The sequence below is a fragment of the Cibotium barometz genome, chromosome 25 (genome assembly GCF_041138505.1).
Source record: "Cibotium barometz isolate CiBa-2024 chromosome 25, ASM4113850v1, whole genome shotgun sequence".
In the NCBI taxonomy this organism is placed as follows: domain Eukaryota; kingdom Viridiplantae; phylum Streptophyta; class Polypodiopsida; order Cyatheales; family Cibotiaceae; genus Cibotium; species Cibotium barometz.
This window is the reverse complement of record NC_141070.1, coordinates 49,766,001-49,784,504: the sequence shown is the minus strand read 5'-3', so window position 1 is coordinate 49,784,504 and position 18,504 is coordinate 49,766,001.

The window sequence follows — 18,504 nt, the reverse complement described above, 5'->3', positions numbered from 1 at the left end:
GATTATATTGCCGAGTATTATGGGCTAGGAACTATTGAAAAGGCCCCTGAGTGGACAGGTGGTGAGCGTTCTAGTTTTGCCAATGATGCCATAGATACTCTGATGAAGGAATGATGGGAAATTAAGAATCAACCGGATAATCTAGAAGATTGTGATCAGTGATACTATGATTTCATTAAAGGATTGTTTTAAAACTGATTGAATCTGTGAAAAAGGCAATTTCATATTGGGTGTGTAAGTGGTGTTACTAGTTTTATTTTTGCATGAATATCTGGCTAGGGGGCCTGGGAACTCTTTTCCTTGGTACCCGGGACAAAACCTAACCAAATTCTTAATTGGATCCCATCACTACAGTGGTTGGGTGGTTGGCTAACCCATGGGATCGGATGGGGTTAGGCTGGACTGATGGATCCGTAAATCGAGACTCAATTTCTGTTATTACAATAGATAAAGTAAATCTCGGATAGTAATTGTTCTATGGATAGGAATCAACGGCTGTGCCTCTTTGATGGGGAAAAAAGCGTTGATCCCAATGATCCAAGTGCAAGTTTCTTCCTTGATCTGACCGAGTATCTTTATAGGTACAATCGGATCAGCTTGATCAGTAATGGTCTTGACTACGTTAGAGTAAAAAGTTATCCTGGTGGAATCGCTCGTGCTTTTCGGGTAAGAGAAGAAAATATTACCTTCGAGAGAAAGATAGTTCAGGGAGAACCTTTCCAGACTCAAACCCTGAATCAGACTATGACCAAGATGTAACTCCTTCGTTAGTTTCAAGAAATGACGATGTGACAAGTTCACGAGGATCCTGGAGGGTTCTGACTAGGCAATGCACGAGCTTGCGGTGCCGAGGACACCCATGCATATGTCGTGGAAGATATTTATGTATGATGACAAGAAACTTATTGTAATCTGTTACTAGATCTCGTTTGCTGACCTGCTGGTCTCAACGGAGAGTCTAGAGTGATATTGTTTTGTGTGAAAGAAGGATTGAATGAAAATTTTAAGTTGTGCATCTGTACCCAGTATTTTTTGTCAATGGATTGGTTTATAAATTAAAGTTTAAAGAGGAGTGTGTGAGTATCTGTATTCTAAAGCAAAAGTTAAGAAAGGCTTTCAATTATGGGTGGGTGAGTACTTGTTTGGTTCTACCAATTCCAGTGGTTGGGCGGTGTGGCTAATAACCCATGGGCCGGATGGGGTTAGGCTGGAATCAGTAGAGTTTTAATAATAAAATTGATCAATAAGAATATGCTTAGAACTCGAATAGTTAAATAATAGCCTTAAGACTTCTCAAATGAATAGATCAACGGCTGTGCCTAATTCAATTAGAAAAAAAGCATTGATTTCTTCAAGTTAAGTCTGTTATAGTTTCCCTTCTATCCGGTTTATTCAGATGAAGGTTAGTTCAGTCTTGACCTCGTTAGAAAAATTCGAGGTGTCCAATGTCTGGCCGAAAACCTGTAAGCCGCATCTCTGGCATACTTCCATGTATGGCTTGTTAAGATATTGAGCTTGTCTAGTGAGGCGGTGGAAACTGATGACCCGCCTGGGGGATAGGCCCCACACTTACACCACTGGCATGGTTGGTGAGATCTTGGGTGATATGCGGCCAGTGGGATGACAGGCTGTGTGACAGCCATTCTAGAGACTAGCATAGTTATAGCGCCAGCTCATTTAGTTGGGTTCACACTATAGAGAACCCGTGTATGTATTGTTTGAATACCCTTCATATTATGTGTACTCTTATCTTGTATATGGTGTGTTGAGTGTTGAGTGAAGAAGAAGAAGACTTTCAGCCTCTCACCTTGTGTGTTCTCTATTAGGGTTTTGTGAGTGTTGCAAGAGCTCAAGCTCTCTTCCCCCCTGCATCTTTTCATGGTATCAGAGCTTGGTTCGTGCTAAGGACTGAGCTGCAAGCAAGAGAACCATAGTAAGCAGTACAAGGGTAAGAGCTTCAACTACTCTTCCCTATTTGTGTTGGTGACTACACCCTTGTCGGGAGCTCTACGGGAGGCACCGGCAAACGATCTCTGATTGAGGAGCTTTCTTCGCGGGAGTAAAGCTATAGGGAAACTATACTATCCTATAGGACCAAATTTTCTGGGCTGAAAATGCGTTTCGGGCGCGTCTAGACCTCCATTTTTCAGAAAGCAGGCGATTTCGAGCACTGCGGGTAAGTCATCGATTCTCTGCAGAACTCTGTTTTAAGAACTGCAGGAAGACAGATTGACTGTGCAGACACTGTGGGTGCTGCAAAGAGGTCAACAGTTGCCATTGGGTGTATGTATGCACATTGAAGTCACTGGTTGTGACATTTGAGAGTACTACAGTACCGCTGTAGAAAATACAGTAGTTTGTGCAGAAAAACCAGAGTGCTGTTTCTGGTAAAATTGTGTGTTTGGCAAGATGTCAAATGATGGGATAACCCAGATTGTGGCTGAGAAGCTTGATAAGAATAACTTCCATGCTTGGAGGTTCAGGTTGACGAATTTCCTGATGGGAAAGGGCTATTGGGACTATATAGAAGGTGAGCATGAAGAGGCACTAGAGATACCGGACATAAATCCGACTGTTGTAGATGTGAAAGAGTTTAAAGACTGCGATTGTACCTATAAAGATACTCGGTCAGATCAAGGAAGAAACTTGCACTTGGATCATTGGGATCAATGCTTTTTCCCCCATCAAAGAGGCACAGCCGTTGATTCCTATCCATAAAACAGTTACTATCCGAGATTTACTTTATCTATCGTAATAACAGAAATTGAGTCTCGATTTACGGATCCATCAGTCTAGCCTAACCCCATCCGATCCCATGGGTTAGCCAACTGCCCAACCACTGTAGTGATGGGATCCAATTAGGAATTTGGTTAGGTTTTGTCCCGGGTACCAAGGAAAAGAGTTCCCAGGCCCCCTAGCCGGATATTCATGCAAAAATAAAACTAGTCACACCACTTACACACCCAACATGAAATTGCCTTTTTCACAGATTCAATCAGTTTTAAAACAATCCTTTAATGAAATCATAGTATAACTGATCACAATCTTCCAAATTATCCGGTTGATTCTTAATTTCCCATCATTCCTTCATCAGAGTATCTATGGCATCATTGGCAACTAGAACGCTCACCACCTGTCCACTCAGGGGTCTTTTCAATAGTTCCTAGCCCATAATACTCGGCAATATAATCACTTATAAAAATCCAAATGGACTCTCGTTGAAGATCAGCAAGATCAACCAACAGATCCATGTAAAGAGCCATGGACTCATCCATTGAAGACCAGCAAGGTCAATCAACCAGATCCATGCCCGGTTTCACAAAACAACTCTTACTCCTTGTTCCAATATCTTCCTCGACGCACGCGTGGGTATCCTAGGCGACCCAGAGCCCGAGCACCGTATGGTCAGCACCCTCTAGGATCCTTCGCAGGTGACCTAGCGCTTCACTCATAGGCCACTTCCTTGGTCCCTCATCCACCGTACCGGAAGCTCACTATTTTAATCGAACCGAGGCTGGTCAAGACCTCGGCCGACCTTGCTACGCGAGACGTCCACCATTGACTCTCAGTCAGCAGTTGTAACTTTATCAGTTAGGTCTCCACGACCTTAATCTTGACATAAAATAGCCATTTACAAACAGTATTTACAAACAGTTTACAAATACAGTTTCTATATAAACTCTCATTTTTTCACATTATCCCTCATCAATCCACATTACTTATTCCATATTCCATTTATATGTGTACTCATCCCATCACATCATTTTCCATCTCATCACTTCAGATTCCTTCACATCACATATCATATATTCACATCCATACATATATCCACATCCACATCCACATTCACATCCATACATCCACATCTACATTCACATCACATATCATATATTCACATCCATACATATATCCACATCCACATTCACATCCATACATCCACATCTACATCCATGCATCTATTTTCACATCCACATCTACATGCATATTCACATCCATACATCCACATCTACATGCACATTCACATCCATACATCCACATCTACATGCATACATCCACATCCACATTCATACATCTATATCTACATGCATACATCTACATCTACATGCATACATCCACATCTCCATGTATACATCCACATTCACATTCACATCCATACATCTATATCTACATGCATACATCCACCTCCACATTCACATCCACATCTATATATCTACATCTACATGCATACAGCCACCTCCACATTCACATCCACATCTATACATCTACATCTACATGCATACATCCACATCTCCATGCATACATCCACATCCACATTCACATTCACATTCATACATCTACATCTACATGCATACATCCACATCTACATCCATGCATCTACATCCACATCCTCATTCACATCCATACATCCACATTCACATTCACATCTACATGCATACATCCACCTTCATATTCACATCCATAATCTCACCCTATCACAACCCATATACATCTTATTCCATCACATACATTTCTTACCTCATCCCATACACATCCTATCACTTCTTCACTCATCTTATCACATCCTAACTCATCTCATATGCATCTTATCACTTCCCATATCTTTTATGCATACCTCTATGCATGAAATTCAATTATGCTAAAAGTAATACTTTTTTTAATAAAATATTCATCTCTTATGCATACCTCTATGCATGAAATTCAAATATGCTAAAAGTAACTCTTTTATAATAAAATATTCATCTCTTATGCATACCTCTATGCATGAAATTCAAATATGCTAAAAGTAACTCTTTTATAATAAAATATTCATCTCTTATGCATACCTCTATGCATGAAATTCAATTATGCTAAAAGTAACTCTTTTATAATAAAATATTCATCTTTTATGCATACCTCTATGCATGAAATTCAATTATGCTAAAAGTAACTCTTTTATAATAAAATATTCATCTCTTATGCATACCTCTATGCATGAAATTCAATTATGATAAAAGTCACACTTTTATAATAAAATAATCATCTTTTATGCATACCTCTATGCATGAATTTCAAATATGATAAAAGTAATACTTTTATATTAAAATAATAATCTTTTATGCATACCTCTATGCATGAAATCTAATTATGATAAAAGTAACACTTTTATGTTAAAATAATAATCTTTTATGCATACCTCTATGCATGAAAATCAATTATGCATTATATAAAAATCAATTTCTCTAGGCTTACAATGAATATCTTTCAATTAATCTAGGATGATAATTCCTAGAATATGGTAGGAAGTCCTCTTTCATGATTTGAATGAAATTATTTTATGCGTAATTTTTATAAAAATTTTGCCATAGCTCCGCTGCTATGACTGATAAATCTCAATTTTGCTAAGGGATAAATCTTATCATTAAGAAAATAATTAGAATGATCCCTAATTGGATCATTAATCCATAATGGATTGAATCATCAATATTCATGAAATACATAAACTAAAAGCATAGAAAAAAGCCATTAATTTGACCTCAAGTATAGATTAATCTTGGATTAAGGAAAAACTTTATGAAAAGCTTCATTTGGATTGAGAATGGGTCATGAGTATGACCATTTCTTGAGTGAGAGAGAGAAATTACATAAAAACCATTTGAATTAAACATAAATAGAAATTTATGTAACTCTTAACTATCATTAATCAATTAACTTCAATAGCATTCATCAAATTATGTAACTCTTCACTACCATTCATCAATTAACTTCAATAGGATTCAAAAACCATTCCAATTAAGCTTCTCAAGCTTGAGAGGGGTTGAGAAGAGAGAAACATTGAGAAATTATAGAAAAGATCAAAATTCACCACTTACCTTACAAATTGATTGATTCTTTATTCACGGTAGAGACCCCCAACCAATCAATTGGTTTAGTATGTTGAAGGAGCCACCAATGGAGATTGAAGAAAGAGGGAAGCTCCAATTTCTTACAAATTGGAGAGAATTTAAGAGAATAGTAAATATTAGCATTATTTCAGCATAGTTCTAGAATAGTAAAATTCTCCTCCTTTTTTTCAAAGGATTAATGTTCTATTTATAGGAGAGGGAAACTCTAACCAAAGTTAACTGATTTCTAGAATTTTCTAATTTTAGTTTGGTTGAATTTGGACTAGATTTGGACCTAGTTTGGTTCCTTTTTTATTCGGTTTGGTTCCCTTTTGATTTGGTTTGGTTCAAGAGAGAGGAGAGATAAAAATATCACATTATTTTTTAGTTTAAAACTCATTCAAGCATGTGAAATATGCACCTCCTTTAATGGACTCCCCTTCCTTACATATGTGTCAAAATGGAATGATTATACCCAAAATATCTCATATTTTTAATATTGCTCATAGTTTTTTACTAATAAACCTTGTACATTTTCAACTCTTCATCTTATGTGAGCATTTACTCATTTTTGGATACTCAATTTATCTCATTTTTTTGATATTACTCATAGTTTTTTACTAATAAACCTTGTACATATTCAACTCTTCATCTTATGTGAGCATTTACTCATTTTTGGATACTCAATTTATCTCATTTTTTTGATATTACTCATAGTTTTTTACTAATAAACCTTGTACATATTCAACTCTTCATCTTATGTGAGCATTTACTCATTTTTGGGTATCTTCTTTTACAAATAGGATTTATCTCCTCCCTACATATGGATTGATGCTATTGGCCCATAGGAACCTTAATTGGACCATAATCCAAAAATTTCTGAAAATCTAGACCCTTAGGCTAAGGTCTTTCATATCCATTTCCAATTAATTCTAATTGCACATTAGAAAGTTCTTTTTGAATTTTTGTTTTAGGGGAACTTTATTTAATAAGATGAGTTATTTTTCTATCCAAAAATATTCATAATCTGAATATTCTCTCTCTAGAATATTTTCTCTCTCTATGTCAAAACAGGCAGAGAGACGAGATCTCTTATATTTCTGAAGAGGGAATTGATTTACAGGGGAAGATGCTGGACATCTTGAGAGGCTGGGGAGGAATCTTACATTCTCTCCCACTTGAAAAACGCGAGATACCCTCATCTCGCAAACTGGGGGTAATTTCGCAAGATACACGAATATGAGACTGAGAGAAAATTTTTTAATTAACCACCAAGAAAAGTCTCAAAGAGAGCAAGACTCAAGACAAGAACAAGATTTCAACTTTATTCATTCTTGGAACATATACAGTAAGATAGAAGAACTTTTTACACTTCCATAAGCCCGTCCATCATATGGTCACAAAAGCAGCACTCACAAGCTGCGCACATATAAGGTAACTCATCTATGGGAATAATTCGGCTGGTTATTGCCACACCTATCTCACTGGTATGAGGTGATCTAACAAAAGGACCTCTGAGAGGCAAGCCAAAAACGGGTTAAAGGCATATCTTCTGATGAGGAAGAAAACACGCCAGTAAGAAGACCCGCTCAGAAAACCTAATATGCCTTGATCTCATCACGCAATAGTATCGGGGACCCAAACCCAAAGCTTCAATAACCATAGCCAAGCGGACATTGTTGCGAAAGTGCTGCTAACCCCACGGTGTTACCCTAGTTATGTCTTGATAGGTCTGCCATTTGGTCTGAGCTACAGAAGTTCCCAAGTGAGGGAAAAGTGAGCGCTCATACAGTTCTATAAAATCCTTCTTCACAGACTCGCTTGCGTCTTGAAGGTGAGAAATCATCATGGATAAAACTAATTCCTGTTGCCAAGCCATGAAGGAGATTAAGAAAGAAAGGAGATCGATGGAAGTAAGATTACTGTGAGCGACAAGTAAAAGTTACGACTTATATAAAGGAAGGAGCTAGCATAACCTAGAAGCCAACGGTATCTTGCCACTGAAGTTTTACTGTCTTTCCATGATTTGGTTTTGGCACATATTTCTATAGGAGGCATTAAGAACTTTGAGATGAGGAAAAAAAAGAAGTTCGTAGGCTAAGTCACCTACTTTCTTTGGTCCACAATATCTGGGGGATAACTACTTATACTCCCCTAGAGATAAAGAAACTTCTTTTGGGCTGTACTCGAATGAAGACCAAAACCTTGATATCCAAAACACCGATTTTCACTTCTGAACTCATTGTTCTGAATCCTTAAAACAGGTGGGATTCCTGAGAAGTGTTCTAGGGAAAGGGTCTTCCTTTTTTAAATAGAATCTTTCTTTTATTTTAGAGAGGGAATAATTATAAGATCAGAAAGGGAGATTCTTACTCCTGTATACCTTGAAGGTTGGGGGAAGGAATCTTACATTCTACCCCACTAAAAAAGTGCGAGATGTCCTCATCTCACAAGTAGAGGACAACTCATTTTCTTAAGATCCAATTTATTCTGGGGTTCCTTATATTCAGGTCAACCCAACAGAATACGGGGATAAATATTCCTTATATAGAACTCATCATTAAATAACAATTCATTCAGATCATATCATTCATATCTTTAACATGATAATGGTCCATTAGATCGAAAAATTTCATTCTGAACATTCCTCCATGGAAATTTCATTCAAGCAAGTTCTCAATTTGTCATCCCTTAACTTGATCTACCGGTCAAGTATTAACAGTAGCAATTTGACAGCACAATCCACTAATCTCATAGTGATTTGCTGAAATCGTTATCATCATTTATCATCATAGGGACTCGTCCATTTCATCCTCATTGTGGTTTTGCTCAGGTTATTATATTTCAACTAAATTTCAGAAATCATCATTTTTCAATCAGAATCCAAATAAATTCATCAGTTCTCAAACAAAATTAAAATCATATCAACCACATTCGAAATCATCATCTGGATAACATTAACACTTATAATTTCAAGTCTTAGATTTACTCGTATATACTGTCAGTAAAGAGCTGCAGTTATACTCTCGGTATATACGGGTAGTCACGGCCCTTGGAATTATAAGGTAAATACCATCATGTCTAGGCCTCAAGCAAGTCAGGGATTCTATATAATTGCGGTACTTCCATCTGAAGTTACTACTTTACTGAATTCAAAACTAAACACGAATTCCTATGAGGAATAAATTAGTCATTTATCTAAAATTCCGACTTCGATAGTTTTTCTGAATTTTCTCATTATCATCCTAGAGAATATAAAACGGTATAATTTTCCTTCACCGAGTATTTACTTATTCATTTTTTCAATATTCATGGGGTTTAAACATAGGATTAAAGTGAACTCTTATTTTGATAAAAAAATTCTTTTATGCATCATTTTATGCATAAAAATCAATATTGGTGAGCAACACTTTTGTAATAAAAAAATTCTTTTATGCATCATTTTATGCATAAAAATCAATATTAGTGAAAGTAACACTTTTACAATTTAAAAAAATCTTTTATGCATAAAAATCCATTTTAATGAAAGTAACACTTTTATAATAAAAATATTCTTTTATGCATCTATTTATGCATAAAAATCCATTTTGATGAAAGTAACACTTTTATAATAAAAAAATCAATATGCATCTTTCTATGCATGAATGAAAATGACACTTTTAGAATACACAAACATTGGGAATTACTCTTTTTGATTAATAAAAGATGAAATTTATCACAAATTTTTAAAAAATATTGCCATAATAACCTCCTTTGTATGGCTGACCATTTTCAATTTTTCTAACCTTAATCTACTTAGGAATTATCCCCAATTGGTTTAAAGCATCCTAAACTAGTCAATTTTCACTTTTAAGAGAGAAATAATATGAAAAGTTTAATTCCAACAATTAGATCACTTAACTAGGATAAAGAAGAGCTGATTTTAAGAATGAGAGAGGGGGAAAGCCTTTCCAAGAAGACATAGCATCTGTTTATCATTTTAAGATAACAAACAATTTAGAAAACCATTAAAAGAAAAAGTAAGATTCTTACTTACATGAAATTCTGGGAGCCTTCCTTTGGCTTGATGGTTTGAGGGATCTACTCTTGTTTACAACAAGAGTGGCCACCAATTCTTTAGAAGAGCGAATGGTCAAAAACTAGTGAATTATTAAGAAATTCATAGTTCTTGGCTCTTGGGAGGAGTAGAGTAACAGTGCATAAAACACTATTAAGCTTCAACAAAGGGGGAGGCTTCTATTTAAAGGAAAAAGTGAGCTTCTAACCAAGCAAACTAGTGAATTATTAAGAAATTCATAGTTCTTGGCTCTTGGGAGGAGTAGAGTAACAGTGCATAAATCACTATTAAGCTTCAACAAAGGGGGAGGCTTCTATTTAAAGGAAAAAGTGAGCTTCTAACCAAGCAAACTGATTCTAGAATTTTCCAGATCAGTTTGGTCAATTTTTGACCATTTTTCGGTCACTTTAGCTTACTTTTTGGAACTAGACTTGAATAGAGGAGAGATGAAATATCTCAATTTTTTATAATTTTAAACTCCACCACACATATGAAGTAGGCGCCTCCTTCATGATGAGGAGGGAACTCCCATTGTGAGGTGTCAAAAATCCATTTTTTTAGTAATTCCTTTGGTCCTTAGTCTACTCTTCATCTTATGTGAGTATTCACTCATTTTTGGGGGGGATTTTCTTTATTTCTTCTATTTATCTTCTCCACACATTTGGATGAATCTGATTAGTCCCTCAAAACCTTAATTTAAAATTTTTCGAAAATCTGGACTCCTAGGATAAGGCCTCTTGAACAGATTATACTTGATTTCTAATGCACCTTCTGAAAATCTTTTTGAACTTCTGTTTTGATGGAACTTATTTTAATAAGAAGAGATATTTTTCCATCCAAAAATATTCAAAATCTGAAAATTATCTCTCTTAAACATTTTCTCTCTCTAGGCCAAAACAGGTAGAAACAAGATCTTTTATATTTTTGAAGAGAGGATTGATTATAGGGAAAGATACTGGACATCTTGAGAGGCTGGGGAGGCAAAAGAAGCTCGTAGGCTAAGTCACCTACTTTCTTTGTAATCAGATATGGCCCACAATATTTGGGGGATAACTTCTTTTCCAAGAGATAGAGAACTTCTTTTGGGGCGTACTCGAATGAAGACCATATCTGCTTCTTCGAATTTTATGTCTGTCCTCTTCTTATCTGCATACTACTTCTCTCTATCCTGGGCAGCTTTTATATCTTTGTGAATTGCCTGGATTCTGCTGCTCCATGTCGTCAAGCATCTATCTGGACATCTCGACCCTAATCAATGGGTCGGACCAAGTTAATGGAGTTAAGCAATCTTGTCCATACAAAGCTTTGAAAGGACTCATCCCAATACTTCTGTGATAAGAAGCATTGTAGGCGAACTTGACTAGGTGCAGATAGCTTAGCCACTTCTTGGGTTCCCTGCCACCACAGCATGACCGAAGTATATCTTCGATTACTTGGTTCACCCATTCAGTTTGACCATCAGTCTCGGGGTGGTAAGCTGTGCTGAGATCCAAGAAAGTTCCTACTCCTTCAAAAAATGCAGTCCAGAATCTTAACATGAATTTGGGATCTCGATCACTTACTATTCTTCTGGGTAGGCTATGCAATCTGAAGATTTCCTTGAGGAACACTCTGGCCACATCCGCTGCAGTGTAGGTTTCTTTTACTGGAATGATATGGGCAACTTTGGTTAGTCTATCAACTACCACGAAGATGGAGTTGTAACCTGATTGCACTAAAGGTAATCCAGTAATAAAATCCATACTGATGCATTCCCACTTCATCTGGGGGATGTCTAATGGATGTAACTTCCCAGGCATTTTTACTCTCTCGGCTTTGACTTTTTGACAGGTCAGACATTGACGTACATGATTAAGTACATCCTTTTTTAGACCAAGCCAAAAGAAGCTTTTCTTCACAGACATGTAGGTTTTGATGAAACCTGGATGTCCTGCAATAAGGCTATCATGGGCTTCATTCAGAATTTGACCCTTAGTTCCCTCATCATTGGGAATGCATAGCCTACGATTATAATACATAATTCCATCATCCAAGGCTGTAACCTTGAACTTGGTTCAACTCCTGTTGAGTTTTTCTTTCCTGCATAAGTAGGGTAGCAATAGGGCCAAAGAATCTATCCTGCATGATCTTCTCTCTTGCTTTAATAACAAAAGGATTTGACACTATAATAATTGCAAGCAAGGAGGCTTTTCTGCTAAGGGCATCTGCTACCACATTTTCTTTGCTTGGGCGGTACTTGATTTCAAAATCAAATTCCTGCAGGGTCTGCATCCACCTTCTCTGGCACATGTTGAGATCCTTTTGAGTGAAGATCCACTTTAAGCTCTGATGATCTGTCATCAAAGTGAATCTTTGACCCAGTAGGTAATGTCTCCACAAATTCAGGGCATAAACTACTGAAAGTAGTTCCAGGTCGTGGACAGCATAATTCCTCTCATGCGTTCTAAGTTTTCGGGATTCATAGGCCACTGCATGACCTTCCTGCATAAGTGCACCTCCCAGGGCAAAACCACTGGCATCAGTTACTACCTCAAAGGGTAGAGAGAAATCTGGCAGCTTCAGAATGGGATTGGTTACCAAGGCAGTCTTCATCTTATCAAAAGCACTCTAGCACCTAGCAGACCATTGAAACGGGGTATTCTTCTTGAGAAGCTTAGTTAGGGGGGAAGCTATGAGAGCATACTTTGGTATAAAAATTCTATACCAACCAGTCAATCCCAAGAGTCCTCTGACTTCTTTCACTGTCTTTGGTTCAGGCCAATCTATGACTGCTTGGACTTTAGCGGAATCTTGAGAAATTCCATCTTTGGATACCAAAAAGCCCAAATATTCAACATGGTCGGCAAAGAAAGTGCATTTGTTCTTTTTTGCACAAAGAGTTGGTGCTTCCTTAGAATCTCAAGAACTTTTCTGACATGAGCTTCATGGTCACCTGCATTCTTTGAGTAAATCAAAATATCATCAAAGAAAACAAGAACAAAATCATCCAAGTATTCTCTGAGAATGTCGTGTATTAATCGATTGAATGTAGCTGGGGCATGTTGGAATTAGGGTTGCAGGAATGCACACACAACTTCAAGAAGATGAGGAAGCTTGAGCACAACACAGTAGTGTATTATGAGTGCCAAAAATGAAAGATAACAAGCCCTAGAAGATAATGGGCGTATATACAATGCACGGGGGAAAAAACCTCCTAGTGAGGGAAAAAGTGCCCCGGCGGTCCTAAGTGTGTTCACACACATCACTACTATAATATGGTAACAAATCCCCCCTGGAGTGATGCGGTGAACAAGAGCTAGCACTCATGTATAGGGAAGTGTCTAGCTATGTGGACGAATCCACAAAAGGGAGTAAGCCCAAAGCTTTGCGAAAAGCTTCGAACTTCTCACGAGGCAGAGCCTTTGTGAAAAGGTCTGCAAGGTTATCCTGTGTTGGCACATAAGCCAAACTGATCTCTCCTGCAGAGAGTCTCTCCCTGACATAATGGTAGTGCACCTCAATGTGCTTCGTACGAGCATGGAACACTGGGTTCCGCGCAACTGCCAATGCGCTCTGACTGTCAGTGAAGATGGTGGTGGCAGATGGCTGCCCAACACCCAAATCAGCCATAAGGCGTCTGAGCCACACACACTCAACCGTAGCTGTGAAAGCTGCCCTGTACTCAGCTTCACAACTAGAAGTGGCCACAGTAGGCTGCTTCTTGCCCAACCATGATATGCATGAGCTTCCAAGCATGAAGCAAAAACCACTCGTGGACACGCGTGTGTCATAACAACCAGCCCAGTCAGAATCTGAAAAAGCATGTAAATCTGGCGACAATGATCCCCCCTTGGGATAAAACAACCCAAGATGCCGAGTACCACTCAAATAGCGAAAGATACGCTTCACTGCCTGCCAATGCTTAATGCCTGGGCTATGCATAAATCTGCTCACCTGTGAGACTGCAAACTGAATGTCTGGCCTCGTAATGCATACATAAATGAGGCAACCAACAGCTGTCTGATAGAGTGTGACATCAAAGTGATCTCCAGCATCATGAAGACTCAACTTCAAACCTGTCTCCATTGGAGTAGCAATAGGCTTGCAGTCTTCAAGGCCAAATCTCCGCAACAATGTTTCAATATACTTTGTCTGACACAAAGCAATACCTCCATCACACTGCTTAAATTGTATCCCCAAATAATGATGCAAATGCCCCAAATCTGACATCTCAAAAGAGGCATTCAAATCAGCCTTAAAATCAGCAATATGACTCTCATTTGGTCCTGTGAGCAGCATGTCATCGACATAGAGAGCAATGATTAGATGTACACCATCCACACGTTTAGCATACAAAGTGCTTTCTGTTGGACTATTCTGAAACCCATGTGCAGTCAAATATGCATGTATTTTTTCATACCAAGCTCGTGGAGCTTGCTTTAAACCATATAAAGCCTTTTTTAACCTGCACACTTTGTTTTCCTGCCCTCTTTGAACAAAACCACGAGGCTGCGATACATACACCTCCTCATGCAAATCTCCATTTAAGAACGCAGTCTTTATGTCCAGCTGATGTACATTCCAACCATTATGAGCTGCTAATGCACAGATGCTACGAACAGTGGTCATACGACATGTGGGAGCAAAAGTCTCATCAAAATCAATGCCCTTCTCTTGAGCATAACCTTTTGCAACAAGCCTAGCCTTATGGCGATCCACTGTGCCATCAGGCTTACGCTTCAATTTGTATACCCACTTAGTGCCAATGGCCTTCTTGCCAGGGGGCAAGTCACATAAAGACCATGTACCATTCTTCATAATAGCATCGTATTCTGCTTGCATAGCAGCCATCCAATTTTCTGAACTTTGTGCCTCATCAAATGAAACAGGCTCACTTTCATCGCACATACTAGAAACAGCCAATGCATAACAATCTGACGCATAAGAGGCACCATGAGAGCCAGAACGAGTGCGACTAGACAAAGGGGCATCCAACTTGCTGTCACGCAAAGTCTGCACCAGCCATCTAGGCATGTTTTTAGAGCCCTCAATCTCTTGTCTCTCATCCTCAAGTGCATCATGCACATCTGCATCAGATATAGGCTGATCTGTGCCATCATTTAAAACCTGCATAGGCTGAAAAACTGTCTCATGAGGTATTGCACTTGACTGTGCACCACTGAAAAGAGGCAACAATGTATCATAGACATCACGTGAGCTGATATCTGTCTCCTTAGTACATGAAACCAAGGGCTGAACTGCATCTTCCACAAATACAACATCACGGCTAACCAAAATGCGCTTTGTCTGTGGATGATACAAACGATAGCCTTTGCTCTCAGCACTATATCCAACAAAAATACATTTGACAGCTTTGTCATCCAATTTTCTGCGATGTTGCACAGGCACTAATGCATATGCCAGGCAACCAAAAACACGTAAATGGCCAACAGATGGCTTGCGGCTATGCCAAGCCTCATATGGAGTGACAACCTGTAATGCTTTGGTGGGACACCTGTTTAGTACATAAGTGGCACACATGACAGCCTCAAGCCAAAAACCATGTGGTAGACTTTGACTCTTAACCATACATCTTGCCATTTCCATGAGAGACCTGTTTTTTCTCTCAGCCACACCATTTTGCTGTGGTGTATACGGCACTGTACATTGGTGTTTTATCCCACGCTCAGCCAGAAATGCATTAAATTCTGAAGACATATACTCCCCCCCTCGATCTGAACGGAGGGTGCCCATCTTACTTTCTGACACATTTTCAGCCATAACCAAAGACTGTTTAAAGCACAAAAACACTTCGGACTTTGCCTTCAAAGGATATACCCATGCATGCCTGGTAAAATCATCAATGAAAGTCACGAAGTAAAGGTAGTTTCCAAATGATGGAGTTTGCATGGGACCACAAACATCACTGTGAACAAGCTGCAATCTGCGTTCAGCTCTCACTGATCCATCTTTGGGAAAGGAAGCACGCTGCATTTTACCCAATATGCAGCCCTCACAAACATGCTTGACAGGTGCCTCAAGCTTAGGCAAAGAAGACACCATTTCAGATTTCTGCAGGCGCAGCAAACTTGCAAAATTCAGATGACCAAAACGTGCATGCCACAGTTTTGCATTTGAAATAGCCTGCGTATCCATAATAGCACATGCTGAATCCTCTACACATTTGCCATCCATATTGAGCTTATACAGCCCTCGACATAGTGAACCAGATGCTACAATGATGTCACCACAAGAGAGATCATGAACAGTACATCTGTCATCCACAAATTTTATAACCAAACCTGTTTTGGCAAATGCGGAGACTGACAACAGATTCTTTTTGATCCCTGGCACATACAATGCATCAAAAAGTGTAAAGGTGTTGCCATTTGCAACATTACTAGAAGAAAAGCCAGCTTTACCTTTCCCGCTTCTCTGACTAGCAACAAAAGCTTGATCTGCGACACGCATAATATTCCTGTTTTGCCTTGACTGGTCTTCTTGCAGCAAAACAGAAACTAACTCCTCAAATGATAAGGCATTGGGATTGCCTTTCATCATCAAGCGAAGAGTGGAAGCAAAACCCTGATAAGAATCTGGTAAACCATTCAAAACAGTCTGCACAAGTGAACTGTCTGACAGGATTTCATCTGCAGAAATGAGCTGCTCTTTGAAATCCTTGATCTTTGTCAAAAAGCTATCCATAGAATCACCTTCGTTCATATGCTCACTCTCCAACTGTTTTCGGAGGTAAGCAACACGAGCCTCATTTCTTGCCTGATACAATGTGGCAAGTACATCCCAAGCATCCTTAGAAGTCCTGCAAGAGCGAATATGTGGGATAATGGTACGTTTGACAGACAGCGCAATCAAGGCATGAGCCTGCGCATCTCTACCATCCCACCGAATCTGCTCTGCTGAAAGTGGTGGTTCTCGAACAGCTGCTACAGCACTTGTGCCTGCACCATCATCAACAGTACCTGTTTCTGATGTGTTTGCAGCATTCCCAGCCACAATAGGACGTGCATCAATACCCTGCACAATATTCCATAACCCCTTTGCTACCAATACATGTCGCATCATATATGCCCACAATGGATAGTTGGTGCCATCCAACTTATCCTCAGCAGCCAACATGCGGAATACATCATTGTTGTCAGCCATGGCCAATGACTGTACTACTAGATGTAAATGCTGTCTGTAAGAGGTAAACCTGTATAAAATCGACCTGTGCTATGTAGCACAGCCCAAAACAGACGAATGGGCACCTGTCCTGCAGATTTTAATCTTGACAGAAAATCTGCACAGTAGGACGATTTTGCCTGCGCAGTACTTGGAATGCAAAAACGGAGGGCGAAATGACCTCAGATCAAAATTCTGAAATGACCGAGCCCTATGGGCTCACCCACGGCATATACTAACCTGCAGACGCTCGTGAAACCTCGTCGCAATCGGAGGAGATGAAGCGGCAGGTGCCGGTGATGCTGCCCGGGAGGAGGAAGCCTGCTCTGATACCAATTGTTGGAATTAGGGTTGCAGGAATGCACACACAACTTCAAGAAGATGAGGAAGCTTGAGCACAACACAGTAGTGTATTATGAGTGCCAAAAATGAAAGATAACAAGCCCTAGAAGATAATGGGCGTATATACAATGCACGGGGGAAAAAACCTCCTAGTGAGGGAAAAAGTGCCCCGGCGGTCCTAAGTGTGTTCACACACATCACTACTATAATATGGTAACAGGGCATTTGTCAATCCAAACGGCATGTCAGTGAATTCATAATGCCCATACCGAGTATTGATGGCTGTCGTCGGGATATCTTGCTCATTAATCCTGATCTGATAATATCCTGATTTGAGATCTATCTTTGTGAAGATCTGGGAATGTCGTGCATTAATCGATTGAATGTAGCTGGGGCATTTGTCAATCCAAACGGCATGACAGTGAATTCATAATGCCCATACCAAGTATTGATGGCTGTCTGCAGGATATCTTGTTCATTAATCCTGATCTGATAATATCCTGATTTGAGATCTATCTTTGTGAAGATCTGGGCTCCACTTAGCCTATCTAGAAGCTCATCAATTCTGAGGATAGGATACTTATTCTTAAGTGTCAGCTGATTGAGACCTCTCTGTAGTACACAGAGTCTTAGCGTTCCATCTTTTTTTTTCTAAAAGAGAACTGGCTCATCCCAAGGTGAAACACTGGGTCTAGCTGTCTAAGCTGTTCCTTGAGTTTGATGGCTTCAGGAACTGGCATTTTGTACGTGCGCAAGGCTATTGGCTGAGCTCTGAGGGCCAATTCTATCACATGATCTACTTCCCGAATTGGGGGCATCTCTGTTAATTCTGCTGGGAATAAAACGTCATATTCACTTAACCATTCAAGTTCTTTAGCTTTTAACTTTGAGTCTACCGGATTCATTTTAACAAGATAAATGTGCTGCTTTCTAAGTCCTTTTAGTAACTTAGAAGCTTTTACTAACTGCAGACTAGGGGATCCTGAAATTCTGGTTCCTTGAACTTTGTTTCCGTGAAGGTCACGGAAGGTCCATTATGACAGTGAATGTCAGCTTGATTTTTGTGGAGCCAATCCATTCCAA